Source organism: Argiope bruennichi, chromosome 3 (assembly GCF_947563725.1).
Source record: "Argiope bruennichi chromosome 3, qqArgBrue1.1, whole genome shotgun sequence".
Classification (NCBI taxonomy): Eukaryota; Metazoa; Arthropoda; class Arachnida; order Araneae; family Araneidae; genus Argiope; species Argiope bruennichi.
The window spans coordinates 86,063,339-86,073,284 of record NC_079153.1 but is presented as its reverse complement, the minus strand read 5'-3'; the positions used below and the strand labels follow the sequence as shown (position 1 = coordinate 86,073,284).

At 28.7% G+C, this 9,946-nt stretch overlaps 1 protein-coding gene across 6 annotated transcripts in view; it reads right to left on the bottom strand.

Annotated features, from left to right (window-relative positions):
* Positions 1–267: 267 nt before the first annotated feature.
* LOC129963348 (CUGBP Elav-like family member 4) overlaps positions 268–9,946 on the bottom strand; it is a 542,668-nt gene continuing 532,989 nt past the window's right edge. For all 6 annotated transcript variants that reach the window (XM_056077669.1, XM_056077671.1, XM_056077674.1 and 3 more), the window contains one exon: positions 268–2,212. The gene's annotated coding sequence lies outside the window, so the exon portion shown is untranslated. The remainder of the gene's footprint in view (positions 2,213–9,946) is intronic.

The following is a 9,946-nucleotide window of genomic DNA, read 5'->3' as shown; positions in this document are numbered from 1 at the left end:
TACTCTTGTTGCTATAATGCTCAGAAATTAAATGTAAGTGTATTTTTTCTAAACTTCACCCAAATAAATTATTTGTTTAGCCTTTTAATAACTCGCTATTAAATTTTTTGAATGCAACGGAACAAAAGTATCAATACGATATCTTAAGTTTAGAAAATGAGTAAAAATGGCGAAGAGAATTAAGCATTTCTTAGTTAAAGAGAATTTGTAAACGATTTTTGTTTTCTAAATTATTTAATATAGATAATTTATTTGTTAGAAAGCCGGTAAAAAAATTTATTTTCTTATCATAACCATGGGAAAATTATACAAATTAGAATAAGTTATAAAAATGAGTCACATTTCAAAATGTATAATAAGCATATACTTAAATTAAAAATGAAAGACAAAATACTTTATCTGGTTTGGAATGTTCGGTCTCAAACATAACAATGATGAAAGTCCACTTTATATATCTAACAATATCTGTACTCTAGCGTGTAGAAAGATACAGGAAGTATATTATCTAAACACTCTTTCATCAAACTTATTGGAAAATACGTTCTTACAGGTGTCAAAACCTGTTTGTCAGAGAGCACCGGAGGAAAACGTACCGGTACTTGGCTTCATCATGTACGGCCCGTACCATTTCTGGTACACATGGTCAAGAATTTCCAGTTTGGTCCTACGAATGCCCAAAGCATGCAGATCTTTTTCGGGAGAATTGGTAATATTCTTATTTCATCTTTTAAATATTTTAACACTCTTTGATTAACTACAAATATAATTCAACAAATTCCTTTATATGAAGCATTCATTTTGAACAGATTAAAAGCACACAAAACTCTGGCTTTATGTAGCATTCTTAGTATTGACTGGAAACTCCTGCCCAAGGCTTGTAAAGAAAAGAAATTGTAAGTTCAAGTATTAAGCAAGAGGAAGTTATATGTAATGAAAATGTCTAAAATAAAATGTTACAGTGCAGAGGGAGATAAAATACATTTCAAAGGTGAATGATAATAGAAATGTTCCAAACAGTGGGTTTGATTCTGTAATCTATACATCGTAAGGAAAACCAATAATTCTTATCTTTAGTTTTCATGTAAAGTCTTTGGTTGTAGTGAAACATATATGCATATATGTGTGCTAACTTTGGACATAGTCTAGAATTTCTCTGCAGTTTATCGGACTCGCAACTGTTTATTTGATGTTGTGAGCCAAAAGTGGATTAACAGTGCTCGCACACACATAAATATATCTTCATCCAGAGCTGGATAGGTTCTTTGGCTTATGACGTCATCAGAATTTGGCGTGACGTCACCTGAAAGTAATAGGAGCTATTCAAGTCCTCGCTTTGGCTAGGAAAGTTGGAAGAACACAACAGTGCCGATGTTAGTATAGTCTCTTGTGCTGATATGACGGTTGTAAGAATTTTGTTAAACATATTCATCAGTATCATCTTTCCATATTTCTACTACCTTCTGTTGTGATAAAGAAAAAGTATTAATATTAAAAAAATCTTTAGCCACTTTATCTCATAGAGTTTGTATGTGGCAATCAATGAATGATCATCATTTAACAATTATATCAGATATTCTCTAAATCTACGTTCTCTTTTTTTTTTTCAACTGGGAAGTTTTATAGTCTAGTTTATATCTTCTTTCACCCGAAACAAAACGCAGTTTTTTTTTCTACTTTACTTTATGTATACCACAAAGAACGTTGAATAGTTTCTTTGTTTTGTTCTTTACATTTGCTGAGTAATCTTCACTAATTCTACAGTGCTGAGTGTATCTACGTGTGGTCTCACTATGGCATGGAAACAAAGATAATATTTTTTTCTTCTTCATTAAATATTTATCTTTCGTAAAAGCGGCAAACGTTGTTTAAAGGATAAATCTAAGAATGGCTACTGCATGGTGTGGATATCAAGCAAAACCTAACGTAATAGCTACGAATCATAAAATCCATTTAGACGTTGGATTTTATTTACAGTTTTGTGTTTTCTTGCGTTTTCTTTCTTCTTTCCGCTGAGAAAAGGGTAAAGAAAACCGTTCAGTGCCAACTTAAAATAGATGAAAGAAAAAAAAATCTTGAGATCTCTAGTAATCTAAAATTTCTTTAAAATTGGATCACGCTCTAATAGCTAGCATTCAAGTAACAATCCATAATGCTAGATATTTCTTTTCCAAAAAATGAATGAACTGACGGTTTTTTAAATACCCAGCATAACCTGCAATAAAAAAACAATAATTAGTTCACAAATAGGTAAAATAATATTCTTCAATTTTAATAAAAATTCTCTTAACTTTAATTATTTTCATTAAATAATTTTCTTATGGGTTCGTGTTTATATCAACTACATTTTATAAATATGTATGATGATATTTGCAAGAAATTTTTGAATAAATTTGCAGACGAATCAAAAAATAAGTGAAAAAGAAAATTAATCTTTAAAAAATATTTTTCAAGGAATAGGAAATAAATAATGTAATATTGTACTTATAGAAATAATAAAAAAAGACGGTGAGAAACATTTAACGAATTGATTTTTTTTTTCCTAATTCAGATTTGTTTGCAAGAAAAAAAAGAAATGAGTTAGTTTATAAATGTATAAATTAACCGAAGTCATTTTAATGCATATAATAAACTCAACTTAATTACGTAATGATCCTTACAAAAGAAGCATATAAAATTAACATTATATTAAAATGTTGGATTAATTGCTTGTATTTCTAATTGATTTCACAAAATCAAAAATGATTTATTTATAGTCTTGAGACGTACCACATGAAAGTAAACCATTTAGAATCACCGCAAGCCATTTTATTATCAGTTTTACAGCAGTAATCACAAGTTATTTCATTTTCCCCATGTAAAAAGCAAGAAAAAAAATGATAAAAGCTAATTATTCAGAAACTTCTCAAGAAAGATGAAATCACAAGACCTGAATAAGAATTTTTGATTGGCTACTTAGCTTTGCTTGGTTGCAATTGCTTAACTCGCTTTTAAATAATACTGGATTTCTAAAATTATGTGTTTCATGCAGCTTGAACGTACAGCGTATCTACAAACTTATTTAATAAGCATAAGATTTCAATTAAATGGTAAAATATAATATTTTGAGTTTGTTTGGTTTAGTGAGATTACATTTGAAACCTGAAAAGTAGCTACTATTTGAATATATTTATAATGATAAAAAATATAACTTTTCTATTTCTTATTTGAAATTCAGTAATTGTTTAGGAGAAATATGGTTGTGAATTTAATTCTCTTTCCTCAATTATTATCTATCGATGCAGTTTCTGTACTATTATATATCTTCCAAAGGAACTTTCAACAAGGAAAAGAAATTCCACATCTTATTATTTCGATTACTATTGACTAATATTATACTACATCAACATTTCTCAAAAATAATACATATACTTTTTGTTCTCATGCAGTTTGAGTGAACCTTCAATTTAGTATTATAATCCCATGGGATTCCGAGCATTTTAACGACGGGCCATAGTTTTAATGCCATCGAAGAAAAGAATATTTTTATTTATTACTTTTCCTTCTCTGCTTTCGTCGGAAAAGACGTTGATTTAATTGGGCGTTTTTTCTCCCAGAGAAAAGCTAGCTAAATTACTTTTTATTCCTTAAGGGAAAGATGCTTCAGTATAAAACAATGACAAAGGTATAGCATTTATTCTGAATGAATATTCTGAATAATGAATTGCTTCCAAGGCAGTTTATTCCTTTTTATTATTGCATTATTTTAAGTTACAACGTTTATGTTTTGTATTCGTTTGTATTCATTATTTGAAGTGAATAACTATTACTCTTAATAATGCACATCTTTTTAAAAAACAGTTTGTTAAATAAAAAATGAGAGAAACAGCTTTGTCAAGATTAGTATGTTTGAGACATGTTTATAATGCGTTTACTAATTTAGGATATAACATCATTGGTAATTACACTACAAAATTAAAAATGTAAAAATTTAAGAAAATAACTTATGCATTATTTAACTAACAGTAAGAAAAGAAAAAGAAGACGACTCAGGTGATGCTAGCTAATGACTCATGCCATCCTTGAAGATGTATTAAGGTGTATTGAAAGAATTTGAGATAGCTTTGTAAGTATTTTTAAGCGTGTTTTATTCATGTTTCATAGTATTAAAGTATGTAATAAATTCTATGGAAAATTTTTGAAGTCGGTACTTTTAAAGCTTTTTTAAAGACAAAAATATACAAGAAATTAATTAAAATATATCAATAAAATATTATTTAAGAGTACGCTAAAAGGAATATTTATGCGATATATTTTCCAACAAATTATAATGAAATCAGTAGGTCACGTTTCTGTTCATAATGTAATTTAAAAACTAAGTTTCGAATTTTAATGAATAATTGAAAAATGTCTTTAAATCTTTTTCAAAATATTATAAAAACAAATTTATTTATTTCATGCTAATAATCTTTTTGCTAGAATATCTTAGTATATCTGACGCACATTCAAGCAAATATTTCGATAGCAAACCTGTGAGAGCCACATTAGACGGTTAAAGCGATTAAGGGATTGCACAGAGTTTATTTAAATAAAAAAAAAATTGATTTTTAAAATTTTTTTTTATTTTAACTTTAAGGGATATTTCTAACTAAATAGTGCAAAAAATTACATTTCAACAATTTTTGGAATTTCGTTATGAGGCATGGAAATTTGTAAATTCAAGGTCATTCACCCTTTTTGACTCCTAAAAATTTATTTTAATGACTCGTTATTAAATAAAACATTTGAAATGATGTTACGGTATTTAAATTTGAAATATATGTGCATTAACACGTTTCTTATTTTTTTTATGATAGTATATTAGTAGTTTGTAGCTAAATGAGTGAAATTTAAAATTATATATTTATTTGATTATTATACTATAGGAATATCTGTGTTATTCTTTAAATGCAACCAAAAGGTTTAGATATAACAAGAAAACATTTTATAGACTGAATTCAAATTTTATAGGCTTCGATTTAAGTAAATGACTATTATCTTAAAAAAAAAATAAAGATTTTTTTTTCTAATTTCATAATGTTCCAGTCTTTTTTCAAACTCCTTAAAATTTCATATAATTAAAAAAAAGATGTTTTGGCATACATAAAAAAAAAGACATTTTGAAGGTGTTTATATTTCTTTTTATCTCAAATATTGCGCATATTTTTTCTTTCATATCAATAGTTTTGCGTTATTATACATATATTCATTTTGAAAGTCTCTTCTCAAACACAAAATGTATTGCCACATTTCCCTCGTAAAGAGATAAAGTAACTAATAGAAAAGAATTATACTGTTTTCAAATAATTTTGGAGGAATATTTATCATAATTGCCTGAAATATTTATATTTATCATAAAGGCTATTCATTGCTTTAAAAATTATAATCACACCCATAACTCAAAAATAAACAATCATATTGCAATGAAAATTTATGTGCTATCTTTTAAATGTTCCTCTTAATGCTTGCAAAATTTCAAATTAATAAGTTAAAAATTAAAAAAAAAAATATTATGAAGCTTCATTGCTTTAAGTAGAAAAAATACTTCCATTGATAGTAAATATAAGAAACTACCCATTAAAAGCGTGAATGAATTATCCAGATAAAATTTAAATGAATTTTAGAGAAGTTGTGAATTATTATTAAATATAAAGATGTATAGTAATAAGGAAGATGAAAGTGTGTATTGTCTCACTATAGGGAAGATCGTTGGATCTATAGCTACCAAATTTAACATATGTATATTTCAAAGAGACTTTAAAAAAAAAATTAAATTGCACTTTTCACCATAACATCCGAAAATATAAATAAATTTTATAACTATTTGAAATTTTAAAAATTCTTTTTAATGATGCTAATTTAATAGTTGTGAATATTTTTCCTGAATTTTGACAATTTAAAAAAAAAATATTCTTTTCTCTAATTTTTAACGAACACTGACGTTCTGAAATTCAAAACTTTTCATTTTTCATCAAATATTCAAATAAATTTTCATCAGATTTCTTCCATTGTTAAGGTCTGTTTTATTTCTATATTTTGACAGGAATGGTCTCTTCAAAATTTTCTCGCATACTCTCTAATAACGGTGTCTTCTTCCCTCATAAAACTGCGGCTCTGGATAAGACCGCGAATGTCGTGTATGGCATTGACGACATGGCATGTTGATCTTTGGCATGAATTTAACATTTTCATTGAATGTATGGTGTAAGTTATTGTGCTATTTTTTTGTGATTAATCCAAAGCATTTGTCATTAGGATACTGAAAAATCAAAATCAAATTTGTGTTTTAGACACGTTGTTTTCAACAGATTGAAATGAAAAATTTAAATAGATCTACAATTGTAATCATAACATCACTTACGAAATTTCATATATTTAAATCGTTCATATACTTGTGAAATCACACAGACAAAAGGTTAGCCCCATGGCTGCTTTGGTTCCAAATTTGATATGGATCTACATGTTAGATGATGTATCTGTGCACCAAAATTTATCCATTTAGGTTTCTTCATTTTGTAGTTATTGTGTTAATTATATTCGGATAGTCGGACATATATTTTCTCTGTATAGATTTTGTTCAAAATTTTTCAAAAATTTATAAATCTTTCTATAAAACTGCGGAATTCTGATATAGTGAGAAGAATATTGCTCCAAGAAATTTTATCGAATCAAATATAAATTATATTCGTTAGGGAAGATGTGTTGTTTAGATTGAAAATAAAATTTATATCTCTTTTAAATCGTTTTCGAAATTTTATATATTATACTTTAAGATTTAAATGTGAAAAATACCATTTAACAAAATTAACATATATGTGAACACGAATATTTTATAACATTCCCTAATAATTGTTTTAATATTTCTCTTCACTAAACTTATCATCAACTTTAGCAAGACTGGTCAAACTTAAGAAACGAATTTGTGAAATAATATAAAAAATACAGATGCAGGTATCAGAAGTTAGACAGAGAAAAAAAGAATGAACGATATAATTTTAAAAAATATTTTATATGAATTCACGAATATCATTTGAATGTCCTTTAGGTCGATATTTACTTTTAATTATAAAAAACCCCATTTTGCTCAGTTCTTTCAATACATTCTTTTCGACATCATTTCGCATTTGGCCATTCTTCCTGGTAATGTTTACTGCTCTTTTGTGACAATATCTTTAAAATTTTGAAACTAGTTCATTTTAAAGATTTCAGCTGAGAGTTGATAAAAAGCCAATTCTGTAACAACTACATTCCGATTGGCAGCTACAACCATTCTTTATTAGAACCGATATTTTTTCCTCCCTGACACGTGAAAGCAAATATACTACCTAGTCCTCTTCCGTTGGAATGACATCCAACAGAAGTTCATTTCACGCGTCAACATCAATTATTCCTGCTCAGTTCCTTAGCGTTGGAACCCTAGTTTTCGGAAAACATGCTTCCAGGAAAAATAACAATTTTTTTCCTAACTTTTATAAATAAAATTTTTTTTTGAACTGAGCTGTATATTATATCCCTTCAGTGAGGCATGACAGGCGATATTATGTGCGAGACATTTTGTCATAAAGGAAGGTGCGAATGAACTATTCTCATTCAAGAGAAGATTTAAAACGTGTTTTTCTCCTTTGGAATAAAAATGTTGCCTTTTCAGGAGGAAGACGGAAAATGTAGTTTACCGAAGAGAGATAAAAATGAAGCGAGAAAATAAAGACGAATGCGGAAACGCGAGTCCGCGATAGCATTTTTTATTCCACTGCACGGCCATAAAGGTGAAAGAGCATAAAAAGCTATAAAAGCGATGAAAAGAGCCCATTTTTGCCTTTGAATGGGACGCAACATTTTTCATTCCGACTCTCCTCCTCCGCTCTTTTCTTAATTCTAATCTAATTTTTTTCTCTCCACACCGGGGTATGTTCGGCAAATCCCTGAAGTAATTTCGGTTGCTCATTTAGGGATAATTACAGCACTTGATTCGCTTACATATCGTGAGAGGGATGGGGTGAGAGGAAAAAGTGCGAATTCGGAGTGAAAGAAAATATCAATTTCTTGTTTCTTCGGAATTTCTTATTGGTTGGGTAGGAACTGAGTCCAGGTTTGAGCTGGTGCCCTGGAAGTTCAGATATTCCCCTTCTCTCTGTCTATTTGTTTGTAGTCTTCGCCTAATAGTCTTTCTTCTGTTTGAACAGAAATAAATCATATTTTAATCATTTTAACTGCAGATGTTAGAAGCAAAAGTTACTTATTTACCTCATTTTTACCACAATAGTATCAGAGTCACAAACTGACTGCTCCCATCCACCTGAAGGCGCATGGAAAAACTTGAATGACCGGATCGCTGCAACAGCAACACTAACGGGAACTGTGGTTGAGTCCTAAGGGCCATCACCAGCCACGGTATAACTCTTCCCTAAGGAAGCACGTCCCGTCATCGATGGGAGGAGCTAGACCCCTACCTTTTCGTGTACCCACAAGGGTGACAAGAACCAACCACCATACCGGAAACTTCTCATCCTCAGTTACGAGGTGCCCTCCCCCCCCCCATCGTGGAGCTTACTAGGATAGTATGCCACTAGACATAAAAAATCATAGCGAAAGCGAAGGATTTCACCATTCATCCATTTTAAAAAGAATTGTTGGAAATGAATGATTGCAAAGCAAAATAAATTGCTTTTCATAAACAACATAATATGTTTGAATTTTATACAAAAGGTGAGAACTTTCGCAATCTTTAAAATTTTTTTGAAACTACAACATAGCTTCAAACATACTTGAATTGGGCGCGGAAATAGATTTTACCATTTTCACATGTAATGACTTACCAACAGCAAACGATGGCCATATCTTCCAAAACTATTGCCTCACAAAAATGGTTTTGTATCATTTGAAAACTCAAAAATTACCTTTTTAAATTATATCAATTTTATATTTGTACTATATTTTCATAATTTTTATGATCTTTCTTTAATTTAATACACAATTTGTAATTTTAATGTTCGGAAATTCAAACTCATTCGTCAAAACATTTGATCACCTTTTTGCCAATGTTAAAATTAAGAAGACTTAAAAAATTGCATTCTCTGGATCGAAGAAGAATTTTCGTAATATCATTTTATTTTGTAGTATATACATATTTGCATTGACTTATTCAATTTAATTCATTTTATCAAATAACAAAATGAAATTTTAAAAATGCCTTTTCACATTAATTTTTAACATCACAAAAAATTTATAATCTGGGCGAACAAATTGGTCACCAAAGGCGGTAGCATTGTATAAACCTACTATTATTAATATGTACAGAACTGTATAATTTAACTGTCAGTAAATTTAAAATTCATTTCTAAGGATTTCGTTTAAATTCAGTCTTGAGAATAAACGAATTGGAAACGAATTTCGTAAATTATTGTTTCTATTTGTTATTTTGTAAATGATTTGTTGATATGATTTCAGCGTTGTTAACACTGTTTTACAAAATCATGGATTAATTTAAAATTATGTGTGTCAATATTATTTCTTAGTTCTTCCTTTAAATTGGCGATAACTTAAATCTATCCAATTATTATTTTTTTTAAATATAACCTATAAGTTAATAAAAAAGAAATACTGTAAAATGCATAACACTAATTTTTTTACACCCAGATTATACTTTCCCCAAATTGATTTTAATTCCATGTATTTGGGCCAGACGGAGTAAAAGTTCAAAAAAACTAAGGTAGTTAAAAACGCGTTATTAAAATTCCACCATTACACAGACAACTAAAAGAAGCTTCCGTCTACCACAAGTTTGGAATTTTGTTCGTTATTAATCTATAATATTCCTCTACATGGTTACTAATGTCTGGTGTTATTTAAGTCATGCCTAATCTCTTGGTAATATAATTAAAAAGACTAGTTTAATTATGGAGTTGTTTTGGAAATTCTGCAAATTTCCTAT